This window comes from Passer domesticus, unplaced genomic scaffold, assembly GCF_036417665.1.
Source record: "Passer domesticus isolate bPasDom1 unplaced genomic scaffold, bPasDom1.hap1 HAP1_SCAFFOLD_58, whole genome shotgun sequence".
In the NCBI taxonomy this organism is placed as follows: Eukaryota; Metazoa; Chordata; class Aves; order Passeriformes; family Passeridae; genus Passer; species Passer domesticus.
Genome location: NW_026990164.1, coordinates 122,003 through 138,262, shown reverse-complemented (window position 1 = coordinate 138,262; position 16,260 = coordinate 122,003). Strand labels below are relative to the sequence as shown.

Below are 16,260 nucleotides of genomic sequence, written 5' to 3'. Positions count from 1 at the left end.
TTGTTGGTGGCAGAGCCCACTGTCTCTGGGTTGGTATGGGCATTAATGGTTGCAGTGAAGGTGGTGTATTGAGATGGCCCCAGATTTGCCAGACTCCACAGCATTTGGGTGCTCTGATTTCATCTTAGATCTCCTTGGTTCTACAGGGGCGACTGCTGCTGGCTGTGGCTGCCCTTGCAGTTCAGCTGGAACCTGGCTGGTTGTAATGTCTGTGGGTTTCACTCCTGCACCGTCAGACTCTTCCTCTTTGAGGCAGGGGGAGGGTTTCTCACCAGCTGGGGATGTGTGTGTGCTCCTTCAGCATGTGGCCACCTCCTTGTTTGGGGAATGGTTTTCTTTTCTGTTCTTCCTTTTCACCTGTAGAATTTCTTTCCAGTGAGTTGCTAATGGCAGGTGATTGCTGGGTGCTTCAGACAAAGGGAGAGCTCTGTTTCTTTGGGAGTTTTCCCTGGGGAAGCAGGAGGAGGGCCAGAGCTACGGTGGGATTTGGGCTGGGGGAAGGGGCTGGGTGCAGCTCCTAGCCCTGTCTTGGCTTTGGAGGAGCACTGTGGGAGCCACTGCTCTTGGGGAAAGGAATTCCACTGCTGCTGCAGGAGCCCAGCCCAGAGCTGCTTCCTCTGCCATGGGGTGAGCCTCTGCTGGTGAGAACAGTCACTGAACTGGGATCTTATTAACACCCACCTCAATAAAGGAGACACCTATCCCCGTCTGCTCGGGTGCCTGGGATCCTGAGCTCGGCTCTCCCTGCCCTGCTGGGAGCCCCTCACCCCTGCCTGTTAGCTGTACTTAGCCGAAGCAGGAGGCCCGAGGCATCATCTTACAAGGGTAACAAGGCTCTTCTTTTATAGGGCTTTACCTATATGCAATATTGACATACGATTCTTTCAGTCTTAAAGAATAATCTTAAATTTCATTCACGTGAATTTTGACCTCTGTAATATTTGTGTATGATAGATTTGAGTTAACTCTGTTCTGAATCATGTCTTCATAGAATCATAGACTCATGGAATCACTAAGGTTGGGAAAGGTCTGTGAGACCATGGAGTCCCAGCAGTGCTCGATGCCCAGCTTGTCCCCAGCCCAGAGCCCTGAGTGCCACCTGCAGGCCTTCCTGGGACAGCTGCAGGGATGGGCACTGCAAAGCTCCCTGGGCAGCCCCTGCCAAGGCCTGAGCAGCCTTTCCCTGGGGAAATTCCTCCTAGTGTCACTTCCATCTCCTCGATGTCATCCTCCACATCTACTTCCATGTCCTCAACCTGCTCTTCCACGTCCACCTCCATCATTTCTTCCTCATTCAGCACCAGGTCCACTTGCATCTCCTCCACAGTGTCTCTGTTAGTCTGCAAGAGACAGCACAATGTCACAGTGGGGTTCCTGTCCCACACCATCCATTGCCACGTGGCTGCAGCCTGCTCAAGCAGGCTGCCTCCTCCCTGGAATGGCACGGTACCTCCACTGGAGCAGCAGTGCTCATCCTGCTGAGATTGGTGCTCCAGAGCAGGCAGCAGGAAAAGGCCAGGCAGCAGCAGCAACAGCTGAGTGCTGACGGGCAGAGCGCAGAGCGAGCGCCAACTGAGCGCTGGCAGCAGGCAGAGTGTCTGCTGTGGTGGTTTCCAGGTGCTGGACGTTCCACCTGGAACACTGTGGGAGCTGTGATGTCACAGAAGTCTCAGGGCCGCTCCACACTGGGAGGTGGGCATGGTGGAATGATGAAATCCTTGAATGGTTTGGCTTGGAAGGGACCCTAAAGATCATCTGGTTCCAAGCTGAGCAGCCTCCCAGCACAGCAGGTTGCTGCGGCCCCTGTCCAAGCTGGCCTTGGATGTTGGTGGGCATGGGGTATGCACAGGCTCTCTGCGCTGGTCCCGGTGTCAGGGACAAGCACCCTGACAGGAAGGAACTTCTTGCCATCATGGAATGGATTCCAGCTCTTGCAGTTTCATCCCATTCCCCCTTGTTCTGTCACTTCAGTTGCTGACAAAGAGTCCTCTCCCACTTCCCTGTGGGTCAGGCTGTTCCTGCAGTGTCACACATGTGGCTGAAGCTGCAGGCAGGAGAGAGAGAAGCCAAGCTGGCAGAGAGAGGAAATGGGGAAAGTGACAAGAGAGATGAGAGAAGAAGGAAAAAGTAGAGACATGCAAGGCATTGGGTTGGGTGATTTGTGGCATTCATGCCTTTTATTAGAGGCCAGGTTCTCTGGTGCACTCAATGACTGTGTGATTGCGGTGTGTCCACAGTGAGCCCGTGTGAGCGAGCTGCACTCCCAGACGCCGGAGCACACTTGCTTCAAGTGCTGATGAATGAGGCCAGAGATGGGTCTTTGTGTGGAACTCCAAACGCTGTGCATTGCCATGAAGAGGGTCCAGGGCCAGAGAGAAAATGAGGCTGGGGTGTGAGGGTTTCATTCGGGGGGAAGAAGGGGTGAAGCCAGGACCAGCAGGGGAGAAGAGAGAGGAGAACATTCTCTGGAGAGTAGATCTAAGGAAAAAATGGCAGTTGACGTGGGTGATAGCAACAAAACCTGCGGATTGCAAGAGGCTGCAAGTGGCCATGGGTGAGAGCCTTGCATTCAGAGGGGTTTCTCTGTTTCACCTTGGTCCCCTTTGCCCTAAGGTATTACAGTTGCAATGAGAGGCCCCTGGGCCTCCACAACTGCCCCCTTTTTGTTTTCAAGAATGAAGGCTTCTGCCATGGACTTTTGCAAGCGTTGAGCAAATCTGGATAGAATAACCAAGACAATGAACACAAGAAACAAAGCCCACAAAACCAGTCTTGACTAAAGATGAAAGCCAGCCTTTCATGCCCCAGTCTTTCAAAAGTCCAGTGAGCCAGTCGTTGTTGCCTTTCGTCTGGATCTTGTTTGTTTGATCTTTGAGCAGCTGGCCGCTCTGGTATACTGAGTCCCTATGTGAGAAGAGGTTGACATGCGTGGCCATGGGCAAGAAATTGTGGCTTGGCTGTGGAACCACCCATGCGAAGGCATGCGGCATAGTTAGGAGCATCCAGCTTCCTGCTGCAGTGGCAACAAAAGACAGCATCCTTTGACTTTAGCTAATTTAGTAGTGGGTGGAGGCTTGGGTGGCCTGAAAGTAAAGAGATAGGGAGATTGCAATGTGAACCTTAAATTCTGGTCCCACTAAACTTTCTCTTCTGTAAGGCAAGGATTTGAAGTCAGCTTATTAGAAGAATCAAATATCAAGGCTAGAATACAGTTTTTCCAATTGTTAAGCGGTATATCGCAGTTAGTGGTGTCTGAACTATCTTGGTGTTGGTCTGTGTGGTCCACGCTGCTTAGGAGATCTTCTTCTGTCCTTCTTCTTCTTTTCCAGGCTGCTGCTGTCTCTCTTAGGCTTTTGTTCTGTTTTTCTGATGGTGGCTCTGGTGTTTGCCTGGCTATTGGCAGAAGGGTTTGATGTTTTTTGCTGGGATCCATCTTGGGCCTGCTGCTGTAGAGACACAAGCATATCCTCCCTCCCAAGTAATGAATGGGAAAGGGCCCATAATTTGTTTGGATTCAGGGTCTTTGATCAAGACAGGTGGCTTTTCTTTTTATTGGGCTGCCAATTAAATATAAAATGCCTGATGACTGGGGGAGTTGTTCAAAAAGTTGAGCACATCGAGGGCCTTGGCCTCCAATGGGAGATAATATGTGGACTCCCTGTCTCTGTTGATCAAGGATCCTTTGGATGGAAGAGTGGGCCCTCTGGACTATGGACTGTCCTGTGGCAGAGTGTGGTATGGCTGTGACATGTTTTGTAGCCCACTGGTCAGAAAATGGTTGGAATCAGTGGGAGGTATAAGCAGGACCATGATCAGTTTCAATTTCCTGTGGAACAGGGAAGGTGGAAAAGGCTAAAAAGGAACGTTTTATAGCATCTTTTGATTTCTCACCAGCATGGGCAGGGGCAGAAACCGCGGCGTTGTCGGTGTGGATTGAGACGGGGATGTATTTTAGTCTCCCAAAAGGGGCTTGGTGTGTGATGTGTGATTGCCCGATCTGGATAGTCTTTAGTCCTCTTGGATTGAGTGCAGCTCTGACAGAAGCAAAGGCACGTTGCTGACAATTTGGGCAGGTGTTTGCCATGGATCTTGCCTGATCTTGGGTAATTTTAAAGATGCTGAGCGGTGCAGGAATGTTTTGATGGTAGAAGTGGTGGCGGATCCTAGCCTGGTCAGAAACATTCCGTAGGCAGGTTTGGAGAAGCATTGCTGAGGCATCTGCTCTAGCATTGCCTACTATAAATGCAGGAAGGGTGGTATGAGACCTTGTGTGCGTGATATAGTGTGGGTGTTGTCTGTGGGACAAAAGAGAAATGAAAGGGTAAAGCAAATGCTCTCGTTGGGGTTAGAAATGTCTTTGAAAATGGAATTTTCGGCCCGCTGCACTAGGCCATAGACATCTGCCGAATCAGTGATCAAATGAAGAGGTTCTTTGAAAGTGGAGAAGGTCCTAAGTACTGCAGTCAATTCAGCAATTTGGGCAGGGTGAGGATCCCCTGGCTTGGCTTTTGTCTCTTGAGCAATGCGGAGCCAGGGCAGTGCAGAGCAGGCCGGGAAGCAGAGCCCGGAGCCTTTGGAGGCTGCAAGGCTTAAACATCAGCCCCTGCAGCAGCCCAGATGCAGGTGCCACAGTTGCCAAGGCTGTCAAGGCCTTGAGAGCGGGCAGGTGGATTTTGCATCCCTGTGGGCTGATGGCGGCTCTGGAGCCAGGAGTGGCTGTGGCTGCAGCAGGAAGGGTGGCTGAAAGTTTCCTGCCTTGCTTTGGTGGCATGGCTGCAGGGGCCAGTGCAGTGAGAGCCCCCTCTGTGCTGGTGACAGCTCAGCTCTTGGGGACACCGCTGTGCCCCAGCCCAGGAGCAGCAGCAGTGCCCAGCGGCAGCAGTGGTGTCAGTGGGACCCCCTGTGCACAGGGACCCCCAGCCGCGGGGTGGCCGTGGCAGCAGCCCCAGGGAGCTCCAGCCCGGGATCCCGGAACAAGTGGAAGTCCCAACTGTGCAAATGCTGCCTGTACCCAAAGGAATGACAAAGAGAAGTGAGGTTTTAAAAAGAAGCAGTATTTATTTGCCAAAGATCGGCAAACACGAGTATTTACAGAACATCTTTCATTACAACAATCCTTATAACAACAACAATAACAATCTACAGAACATATTTACATGAGATCCTATGGACTAACAATCTTCGAAACATAATTACAGAGAACTTCTAACCGCAGAACATATTTACAGAATTCTTCTACCGTTTCAAACATATTTACAGAATTCTTCTACTGTTTCAAACATATTTACAGAGGCGTCACATCGGTGGCCATCATCGGCATCAGTCCTGGAAGAAAGGAAGCAGCAAGCTGGACTCTGCTGCTGGCACTAAACCCAGCTGTGCTAACAGCAGGGCCTCAGGGGCTGGGAGAGGGCTGGCAGGGCTGGTGTGGCCCCAGGCAAGTGCAGGGCAGGCCAGGGCTGGTGCTTGTGGCAGCACAATCCAGGCCCCCTGCGGGCAGCGTGTCCCTGAGCGGGGCCATCCAGCCCAGCCCCAGCCTGGCGTCAGGGCAGCCACTGTGTCTGTGGGCAGGGCATGGGGAGCATCTGCCTTTCTTACTTGTGGGGCTCCAACTTCATCCAAGGACCATGGGCTCCTCCTCATCTTCCTCATCCACTTCCATCTCCTCGATGTCATCCTCCACATCTACTTCCATGTCCTCAACCTGCTCTTCCACGTCCACTTCCATCATCTCTTCCTCAGCCTGCACCATGTCCACTTCCATTTCCTCCACAATGTCTCTGGCAGTCTGCAAGAGACAGCACAATCTCACAGTGGGGTTCCTGTCCCACACCATCCATTGCCACGTGGCTGCAGCCTGCTCAAGCAGGCTGCCTCCTCCCTGGAATGGCACTGTACCTCCACTGGAGCAGCAGTGCTCATCCTGCTGGGATTGGTGCTCCAGAGCAGGCAGCAGGAAAAGCCCAGGCAGCAGCAGCAACAGCTGAGTGCTGCCGGGCAGAGCGCAGAGCGAGCGCCAACTGAGCGCTGGCAGCAGGCAGAGTGTCTGCTGTGGTGGTTTCCAGGTGCTGGACGTTCCACCTGGAACACTGTGGGAGCTGTGATGTCACAGAAGTCTCAGGGCCGCTCCACACTGGGAGGTGGGCATGGTGGAATGATGAAATCCTTGAATGGTTTGGCTTGGAAGGGACCCTAAAGATCATCTGGTTCCAAGCTGAGCAGCCTCCCAGCACAGCAGGTTGCTGCGGCCCCTGTCCAAGCTGGCCTTGGATGTTGGTGGGCATGGGGTATGCACAGGCTCTCTGCGCTGGTCCCGGTGTCAGGGACAAGCACCCTGACAGGAAGGAACTTCTTGCCATCATGGAATGGATTCCAGCTCTTGCAGTTTCATCCCATTCCCCCTTGTTCTGTCACTTCAGTTGCTGACAAAGAGTCCTCTCCCACTTCCCTGTGGGTCAGGCTGTTCCTGCAGTGTCACACATGTGGCTGAAGCTGCAGGCAGGAGAGAGAGAAGCCAAGCTGCCAGAGAGAGGAAATGGGGAAAGTGACAAGAGAGATGAGAGAAGAAGGAAAAAGTAGAGACATGCAAGGCATTGGGTTGGGTGATTTGTGGCATTCATGCCTTTTATTAGAGGCCAGGTTCTCTGGTGCACTCAATGACTGTGTGATTGCGGTGTGTCCACAGTGAGCCCGTGTGAGCGAGCTGCACTCCCAGACGCCGGAGCACACTTGCTTCAAGTGCTGATGAATGAGGCCAGAGATGGGTCTTTGTGTGGAACTCCAAACGCTGTGCATTGCCATGAAGAGGGTCCAGGGCCAGAGAGAAAATGAGGCTGGGGTGTGAGGGTTTCATTCGGGGGGAAGAAGGGGTGAAGCCAGGACCAGCAGGGGAGAAGAGAGAGGAGAACATTCTCTGGAGAGTAGATCTAAGGAAAAAATGGCAGTTGACGTGGGTGATAGCAACAAAACCTGCGGATTGCAAGAGGCTGCAAGTGGCCATGGGTGAGAGCCTTGCATTCAGAGGGGTTTCTCTGTTTCACCTTGGTCCCCTTTGCCCTAAGGTATTACAGTTGCAATGAGAGGCCCCTGGGCCTCCACAACTGCCCCCTTTTTGTTTTCAAGAATGAAGGCTTCTGCCATGGACTTTTGCAAGCGTTGAGCAAATCTGGATAGAATAACCAAGACAATGAACACAAGAAACAAAGCCCACAAAACCAGTCTTGACTAAAGATGAAAGCCAGCCTTTCATGCCCCAGTCTTTCAAAAGTCCAGTGAGCCAGTCGTTGTTGCCTTTCGTCTGGATCTTGTTTGTTTGATCTTTGAGCAGCTGGCCGCTCTGGTATACTGAGTCCCTATGTGAGAAGAGGTTGACATGCGTGGCCATGGGCAAGAAATTGTGGCTTGGCTGTGGAACCACCCATGCGAAGGCATGCGGCATAGTTAGGAGCATCCAGCTTCCTGCTGCAGTGGCAACAAAAGACAGCATCCTTTGACTTTAGCTAATTTAGTAGTGGGTGGAGGCTTGGGTGGCCTGAAAGTAAAGAGATAGGGAGATTGCAATGTGAACCTTAAATTCTGGTCCCACTAAACTTTCTCTTCTGTAAGGCAAGGATTTGAAGTCAGCTTATTAGAAGAATCAAATATCAAGGCTAGAATACAGTTTTTCCAATTGTTAAGCGGTATATCGCAGTTAGTGGTGTCTGAACTATCTTGGTGTTGGTCTGTGTGGTCCACGCTGCTTAGGAGATCTTCTTCTGTCCTTCTTCTTCTTTTCCAGGCTGCTGCTGTCTCTCTTAGGCTTTTGTTCTGTTTTTCTGATGGTGGCTCTGGTGTTTGCCTGGCTATTGGCAGAAGGGTTTGATGTTTTTTGCTGGGATCCATCTTGGGCCTGCTGCTGTAGAGACACAAGCATATCCTCCCTCCCAAGTAATGAATGGGAAAGGGCCCATAATTTGTTTGGATTCAGGGTCTTTGATCAAGACAGGTGGCTTTTCTTTTTATTGGGCTGCCAATTAAATATAAAATGCCTGATGACTGGGGGAGTTGTTCAAAAAGTTGAGCACATCGAGGGCCTTGGCCTCCAATGGGAGATAATATGTGGACTCCCTGTCTCTGTTGATCAAGGATCCTTTGGATGGAAGAGTGGGCCCTCTGGACTATGGACTGTCCTGTGGCAGAGTGTGGTATGGCTGTGACATGTTTTGTAGCCCACTGGTCAGAAAATGGTTGGAATCAGTGGGAGGTATAAGCAGGACCATGATCAGTTTCAATTTCCTGTGGAACAGGGAAGGTGGAAAAGGCTAAAAAGGAACGTTTTATAGCATCTTTTGATTTCTCACCAGCATGGGCAGGGGCAGAAACCGCGGCGTTGTCGGTGTGGATTGAGACGGGGATGTATTTTAGTCTCCCAAAAGGGGCTTGGTGTGTGATGTGTGATTGCCCGATCTGGATAGTCTTTAGTCCTCTTGGATTGAGTGCAGCTCTGACAGAAGCAAAGGCACGTTGCTGACAATTTGGGCAGGTGTTTGCCATGGATCTTGCCTGATCTTGGGTAATTTTAAAGATGCTGAGCGGTGCAGGAATGTTTTGATGGTAGAAGTGGTGGCGGATCCTAGCCTGGTCAGAAACATTCCGTAGGCAGGTTTGGAGAAGCATTGCTGAGGCATCTGCTCTAGCATTGCCTACTATAAATGCAGGAAGGGTGGTATGAGACCTTGTGTGCGTGATATAGTGTGGGTGTTGTCTGTGGGACAAAAGAGAAATGAAAGGGTAAAGCAAATGCTCTCGTTGGGGTTAGAAATGTCTTTGAAAATGGAATTTTCGGCCCGCTGCACTAGGCCATAGACATCTGCCGAATCAGTGATCAAATGAAGAGGTTCTTTGAAAGTGGAGAAGGTCCTAAGTACTGCAGTCAATTCAGCAATTTGGGCAGGGTGAGGATCCCCTGGCTTGGCTTTTGTCTCTTGAGCAATGCGGAGCCAGGGCAGTGCAGAGCAGGCCGGGAAGCAGAGCCCGGAGCCTTTGGAGGCTGCAAGGCTTAAACATCAGCCCCTGCAGCAGCCCAGATGCAGGTGCCACAGTTGCCAAGGCTGTCAAGGCCTTGAGAGCGGGCAGGTGGATTTTGCATCCCTGTGGGCTGATGGCGGCTCTGGAGCCAGGAGTGGCTGTGGCTGCAGCAGGAAGGGTGGCTGAAAGTTTCCTGCCTTGCTTTGGTGGCATGGCTGCAGGGGCCAGTGCAGTGAGAGCCCCCTCTGTGCTGGTGACAGCTCAGCTCTTGGGGACACCGCTGTGCCCCAGCCCAGGAGCAGCAGCAGTGCCCAGCGGCAGCAGTGGTGTCAGTGGGACCCCCTGTGCACAGGGACCCCCAGCCGCGGGGTGGCCGTGGCAGCAGCCCCAGGGAGCTCCAGCCCGGGATCCCGGAACAAGTGGAAGTCCCAACTGTGCAAATGCTGCCTGTACCCAAAGGAATGACAAAGAGAAGTGAGGTTTTAAAAAGAAGCAGTATTTATTTGCCAAAGATCGGCAAACACGAGTATTTACAGAACATCTTTCATTACAACAATCCTTATAACAACAACAATAACAATCTACAGAACATATTTACATGAGATCCTATGGACTAACAATCTTCGAAACATAATTACAGAGAACTTCTAACCGCAGAACATATTTACAGAATTCTTCTACCGTTTCAAACATATTTACAGAATTCTTCTACTGTTTCAAACATATTTACAGAGGCGTCACATCGGTGGCCATCATCGGCATCAGTCCTGGAAGAAAGGAAGCAGCAAGCTGGACTCTGCTGCTGGCACTAAACCCAGCTGTGCTAACAGCAGGGCCTCAGGGGCTGGGAGAGGGCTGGCAGGGCTGGTGTGGCCCCAGGCAAGTGCAGGGCAGGCCAGGGCTGGTGCTTGTGGCAGCACAATCCAGGCCCCCTGCGGGCAGCGTGTCCCTGAGCGGGGCCATCCAGCCCAGCCCCAGCCTGGCGTCAGGGCAGCCACTGTGTCTGTGGGCAGGGCATGGGGAGCATCTGCCTTTCTTACTTGTGGGGCTCCAACTTCATCCAAGGACCATGGGCTCCTCCTCATCTTCCTCATCCACTTCCATCTCCTCGATGTCATCCTCCACATCTACTTCCATGTCCTCAACCTGCTCTTCCACGTCCACTTCCATCATCTCTTCCTCAGCCTGCACCATGTCCACTTCCATTTCCTCCACAATGTCTCTGGCAGTCTGCAAGAGACAGCACAATCTCACAGTGGGGTTCCTGTCCCACACCATCCATTGCCACGTGGCTGCAGCCTGCTCAAGCAGGCTGCCTCCTCCCTGGAATGGCACTGTACCTCCACTGGAGCAGCAGTGCTCATCCTGCTGGGATTGGTGCTCCAGAGCAGGCAGCAGGAAAAGCCCAGGCAGCAGCAGCAACAGCTGAGTGCTGCCGGGCAGAGCGCAGAGCGAGCGCCAACTGAGCGCTGGCAGCAGGCAGAGTGTCTGCTGTGGTGGTTTCCAGGTGCTGGACGTTCCACCTGGAACACTGTGGGAGCTGTGATGTCACAGAAGTCTCAGGGCCGCTCCACACTGGGAGGTGGGCATGGTGGAATGATGAAATCCTTGAATGGTTTGGCTTGGAAGGGACCCTAAAGATCATCTGGTTCCAAGCTGAGCAGCCTCCCAGCACAGCAGGTTGCTGCGGCCCCTGTCCAAGCTGGCCTTGGATGTTGGTGGGCATGGGGTATGCACAGGCTCTCTGCGCTGGTCCCGGTGTCAGGGACAAGCACCCTGACAGGAAGGAACTTCTTGCCATCATGGAATGGATTCCAGCTCTTGCAGTTTCATCCCATTCCCCCTTGTTCTGTCACTTCAGTTGCTGACAAAGAGTCCTCTCCCACTTCCCTGTGGGTCAGGCTGTTCCTGCAGTGTCACACATGTGGCTGAAGCTGCAGGCAGGAGAGAGAGAAGCCAAGCTGCCAGAGAGAGGAAATGGGGAAAGTGACAAGAGAGATGAGAGAAGAAGGAAAAAGTAGAGACATGCAAGGCATTGGGTTGGGTGATTTGTGGCATTCATGCCTTTTATTAGAGGCCAGGTTCTCTGGTGCACTCAATGACTGTGTGATTGCGGTGTGTCCACAGTGAGCCCGTGTGAGCGAGCTGCACTCCCAGACGCCGGAGCACACTTGCTTCAAGTGCTGATGAATGAGGCCAGAGATGGGTCTTTGTGTGGAACTCCAAACGCTGTGCATTGCCATGAAGAGGGTCCAGGGCCAGAGAGAAAATGAGGCTGGGGTGTGAGGGTTTCATTCGGGGGGAAGAAGGGGTGAAGCCAGGACCAGCAGGGGAGAAGAGAGAGGAGAACATTCTCTGGAGAGTAGATCTAAGGAAAAAATGGCAGTTGACGTGGGTGATAGCAACAAAACCTGCGGATTGCAAGAGGCTGCAAGTGGCCATGGGTGAGAGCCTTGCATTCAGAGGGGTTTCTCTGTTTCACCTTGGTCCCCTTTGCCCTAAGGTATTACAGTTGCAATGAGAGGCCCCTGGGCCTCCACAACTGCCCCCTTTTTGTTTTCAAGAATGAAGGCTTCTGCCATGGACTTTTGCAAGCGTTGAGCAAATCTGGATAGAATAACCAAGACAATGAACACAAGAAACAAAGCCCACAAAACCAGTCTTGACTAAAGATGAAAGCCAGCCTTTCATGCCCCAGTCTTTCAAAAGTCCAGTGAGCCAGTCGTTGTTGCCTTTCGTCTGGATCTTGTTTGTTTGATCTTTGAGCAGCTGGCCGCTCTGGTATACTGAGTCCCTATGTGAGAAGAGGTTGACATGCGTGGCCATGGGCAAGAAATTGTGGCTTGGCTGTGGAACCACCCATGCGAAGGCATGCGGCATAGTTAGGAGCATCCAGCTTCCTGCTGCAGTGGCAACAAAAGACAGCATCCTTTGACTTTAGCTAATTTAGTAGTGGGTGGAGGCTTGGGTGGCCTGAAAGTAAAGAGATAGGGAGATTGCAATGTGAACCTTAAATTCTGGTCCCACTAAACTTTCTCTTCTGTAAGGCAAGGATTTGAAGTCAGCTTATTAGAAGAATCAAATATCAAGGCTAGAATACAGTTTTTCCAATTGTTAAGCGGTATATCGCAGTTAGTGGTGTCTGAACTATCTTGGTGTTGGTCTGTGTGGTCCACGCTGCTTAGGAGATCTTCTTCTGTCCTTCTTCTTCTTTTCCAGGCTGCTGCTGTCTCTCTTAGGCTTTTGTTCTGTTTTTCTGATGGTGGCTCTGGTGTTTGCCTGGCTATTGGCAGAAGGGTTTGATGTTTTTTGCTGGGATCCATCTTGGGCCTGCTGCTGTAGAGACACAAGCATATCCTCCCTCCCAAGTAATGAATGGGAAAGGGCCCATAATTTGTTTGGATTCAGGGTCTTTGATCAAGACAGGTGGCTTTTCTTTTTATTGGGCTGCCAATTAAATATAAAATGCCTGATGACTGGGGGAGTTGTTCAAAAAGTTGAGCACATCGAGGGCCTTGGCCTCCAATGGGAGATAATATGTGGACTCCCTGTCTCTGTTGATCAAGGATCCTTTGGATGGAAGAGTGGGCCCTCTGGACTATGGACTGTCCTGTGGCAGAGTGTGGTATGGCTGTGACATGTTTTGTAGCCCACTGGTCAGAAAATGGTTGGAATCAGTGGGAGGTATAAGCAGGACCATGATCAGTTTCAATTTCCTGTGGAACAGGGAAGGTGGAAAAGGCTAAAAAGGAACGTTTTATAGCATCTTTTGATTTCTCACCAGCATGGGCAGGGGCAGAAACCGCGGCGTTGTCGGTGTGGATTGAGACGGGGATGTATTTTAGTCTCCCAAAAGGGGCTTGGTGTGTGATGTGTGATTGCCCGATCTGGATAGTCTTTAGTCCTCTTGGATTGAGTGCAGCTCTGACAGAAGCAAAGGCACGTTGCTGACAATTTGGGCAGGTGTTTGCCATGGATCTTGCCTGATCTTGGGTAATTTTAAAGATGCTGAGCGGTGCAGGAATGTTTTGATGGTAGAAGTGGTGGCGGATCCTAGCCTGGTCAGAAACATTCCGTAGGCAGGTTTGGAGAAGCATTGCTGAGGCATCTGCTCTAGCATTGCCTACTATAAATGCAGGAAGGGTGGTATGAGACCTTGTGTGCGTGATATAGTGTGGGTGTTGTCTGTGGGACAAAAGAGAAATGAAAGGGTAAAGCAAATGCTCTCGTTGGGGTTAGAAATGTCTTTGAAAATGGAATTTTCGGCCCGCTGCACTAGGCCATAGACATCTGCCGAATCAGTGATCAAATGAAGAGGTTCTTTGAAAGTGGAGAAGGTCCTAAGTACTGCAGTCAATTCAGCAATTTGGGCAGGGTGAGGATCCCCTGGCTTGGCTTTTGTCTCTTGAGCAATGCGGAGCCAGGGCAGTGCAGAGCAGGCCGGGAAGCAGAGCCCGGAGCCTTTGGAGGCTGCAAGGCTTAAACATCAGCCCCTGCAGCAGCCCAGATGCAGGTGCCACAGTTGCCAAGGCTGTCAAGGCCTTGAGAGCGGGCAGGTGGATTTTGCATCCCTGTGGGCTGATGGCGGCTCTGGAGCCAGGAGTGGCTGTGGCTGCAGCAGGAAGGGTGGCTGAAAGTTTCCTGCCTTGCTTTGGTGGCATGGCTGCAGGGGCCAGTGCAGTGAGAGCCCCCTCTGTGCTGGTGACAGCTCAGCTCTTGGGGACACCGCTGTGCCCCAGCCCAGGAGCAGCAGCAGTGCCCAGCGGCAGCAGTGGTGTCAGTGGGACCCCCTGTGCACAGGGACCCCCAGCCGCGGGGTGGCCGTGGCAGCAGCCCCAGGGAGCTCCAGCCCGGGATCCCGGAACAAGTGGAAGTCCCAACTGTGCAAATGCTGCCTGTACCCAAAGGAATGACAAAGAGAAGTGAGGTTTTAAAAAGAAGCAGTATTTATTTGCCAAAGATCGGCAAACACGAGTATTTACAGAACATCTTTCATTACAACAATCCTTATAACAACAACAATAACAATCTACAGAACATATTTACATGAGATCCTATGGACTAACAATCTTCGAAACATAATTACAGAGAACTTCTAACCGCAGAACATATTTACAGAATTCTTCTACCGTTTCAAACATATTTACAGAATTCTTCTACTGTTTCAAACATATTTACAGAGGCGTCACATCGGTGGCCATCATCGGCATCAGTCCTGGAAGAAAGGAAGCAGCAAGCTGGACTCTGCTGCTGGCACTAAACCCAGCTGTGCTAACAGCAGGGCCTCAGGGGCTGGGAGAGGGCTGGCAGGGCTGGTGTGGCCCCAGGCAAGTGCAGGGCAGGCCAGGGCTGGTGCTTGTGGCAGCACAATCCAGGCCCCCTGCGGGCAGCGTGTCCCTGAGCGGGGCCATCCAGCCCAGCCCCAGCCTGGCGTCAGGGCAGCCACTGTGTCTGTGGGCAGGGCATGGGGAGCATCTGCCTTTCTTACTTGTGGGGCTCCAACTTCATCCAAGGACCATGGGCTCCTCCTCATCTTCCTCATCCACTTCCATCTCCTCGATGTCATCCTCCACATCTACTTCCATGTCCTCAACCTGCTCTTCCACGTCCACTTCCATCATCTCTTCCTCAGCCTGCACCATGTCCACTTCCATTTCCTCCACAATGTCTCTGGCAGTCTGCAAGAGACAGCACAATCTCACAGTGGGGTTCCTGTCCCACACCATCCATTGCCACGTGGCTGCAGCCTGCTCAAGCAGGCTGCCTCCTCCCTGGAATGGCACTGTACCTCCACTGGAGCAGCAGTGCTCATCCTGCTGGGATTGGTGCTCCAGAGCAGGCAGCAGGAAAAGCCCAGGCAGCAGCAGCAACAGCTGAGTGCTGCCGGGCAGAGCGCAGAGCGAGCGCCAACTGAGCGCTGGCAGCAGGCAGAGTGTCTGCTGTGGTGGTTTCCAGGTGCTGGACGTTCCACCTGGAACACTGTGGGAGCTGTGATGTCACAGAAGTCTCAGGGCCGCTCCACACTGGGAGGTGGGCATGGTGGAATGATGAAATCCTTGAATGGTTTGGCTTGGAAGGGACCCTAAAGATCATCTGGTTCCAAGCTGAGCAGCCTCCCAGCACAGCAGGTTGCTGCGGCCCCTGTCCAAGCTGGCCTTGGATGTTGGTGGGCATGGGGTATGCACAGGCTCTCTGCGCTGGTCCCGGTGTCAGGGACAAGCACCCTGACAGGAAGGAACTTCTTGCCATCATGGAATGGATTCCAGCTCTTGCAGTTTCATCCCATTCCCCCTTGTTCTGTCACTTCAGTTGCTGACAAAGAGTCCTCTCCCACTTCCCTGTGGGTCAGGCTGTTCCTGCAGTGTCACACATGTGGCTGAAGCTGCAGGCAGGAGAGAGAGAAGCCAAGCTGCCAGAGAGAGGAAATGGGGAAAGTGACAAGAGAGATGAGAGAAGAAGGAAAAAGTAGAGACATGCAAGGCATTGGGTTGGGTGATTTGTGGCATTCATGCCTTTTATTAGAGGCCAGGTTCTCTGGTGCACTCAATGACTGTGTGATTGCGGTGTGTCCACAGTGAGCCCGTGTGAGCGAGCTGCACTCCCAGACGCCGGAGCACACTTGCTTCAAGTGCTGATGAATGAGGCCAGAGATGGGTCTTTGTGTGGAACTCCAAACGCTGTGCATTGCCATGAAGAGGGTCCAGGGCCAGAGAGAAAATGAGGCTGGGGTGTGAGGGTTTCATTCGGGGGGAAGAAGGGGTGAAGCCAGGACCAGCAGGGGAGAAGAGAGAGGAGAACATTCTCTGGAGAGTAGATCTAAGGAAAAAATGGCAGTTGACGTGGGTGATAGCAACAAAACCTGCGGATTGCAAGAGGCTGCAAGTGGCCATGGGTGAGAGCCTTGCATTCAGAGGGGTTTCTCTGTTTCACCTTGGTCCCCTTTGCCCTAAGGTATTACAGTTGCAATGAGAGGCCCCTGGGCCTCCACAACTGCCCCCTTTTTGTTTTCAAGAATGAAGGCTTCTGCCATGGACTTTTGCAAGCGTTGAGCAAATCTGGATAGAATAACCAAGACAATGAACACAAGAAACAAAGCCCACAAAACCAGTCTTGACTAAAGATGAAAGCCAGCCTTTCATGCCCCAGTCTTTCAAAAGTCCAGTGAGCCAGTCGTTGTTGCCTTTCGTCTGGATCTTGTTTGTTTGATCTTTGAGCAGCTGGCCGCTCTGGTATACTGAGTCCCTATGTGAGAAG

General features: G+C 52.1%; 4 long non-coding RNA genes across 4 annotated transcripts; all 4 read right to left on the bottom strand.

The window, feature by feature from the left end:
- Positions 1-895: 895 nt before the first annotated feature.
- LOC135292932 (uncharacterized) lies at positions 896-1,583 on the bottom strand. The gene is made up of 2 exons (XR_010355080.1): positions 1,451-1,583; positions 896-1,340 (listed from the first exon to the last, which is right to left on the bottom strand). It is a non-coding gene; the product is annotated as an uncharacterized LOC135292932 (long non-coding RNA).
- Positions 1,584-5,038: 3,455 nt separating this feature from the next.
- LOC135292945 (uncharacterized) lies at positions 5,039-6,025 on the bottom strand. Its single transcript, XR_010355092.1, has 3 exons — positions 5,899-6,025; positions 5,599-5,788; positions 5,039-5,325 (listed from the first exon to the last, which is right to left on the bottom strand). It is a non-coding gene; the product is annotated as an uncharacterized LOC135292945 (long non-coding RNA).
- Positions 6,026-9,486: 3,461 nt separating this feature from the next.
- LOC135292942 (uncharacterized) lies at positions 9,487-10,473 on the bottom strand. Its single transcript, XR_010355089.1, has 3 exons — positions 10,347-10,473; positions 10,047-10,236; positions 9,487-9,773 (listed from the first exon to the last, which is right to left on the bottom strand). It is a non-coding gene; the product is annotated as an uncharacterized LOC135292942 (long non-coding RNA).
- A 3,461-nt stretch (positions 10,474-13,934) lies between these two features.
- LOC135292943 (uncharacterized) lies at positions 13,935-14,921 on the bottom strand. The gene is made up of 3 exons (XR_010355090.1): positions 14,795-14,921; positions 14,495-14,684; positions 13,935-14,221 (listed from the first exon to the last, which is right to left on the bottom strand). It is a non-coding gene; the product is annotated as an uncharacterized LOC135292943 (long non-coding RNA).
- Between the last annotated feature and the right edge of the window lie 1,339 nt (positions 14,922-16,260).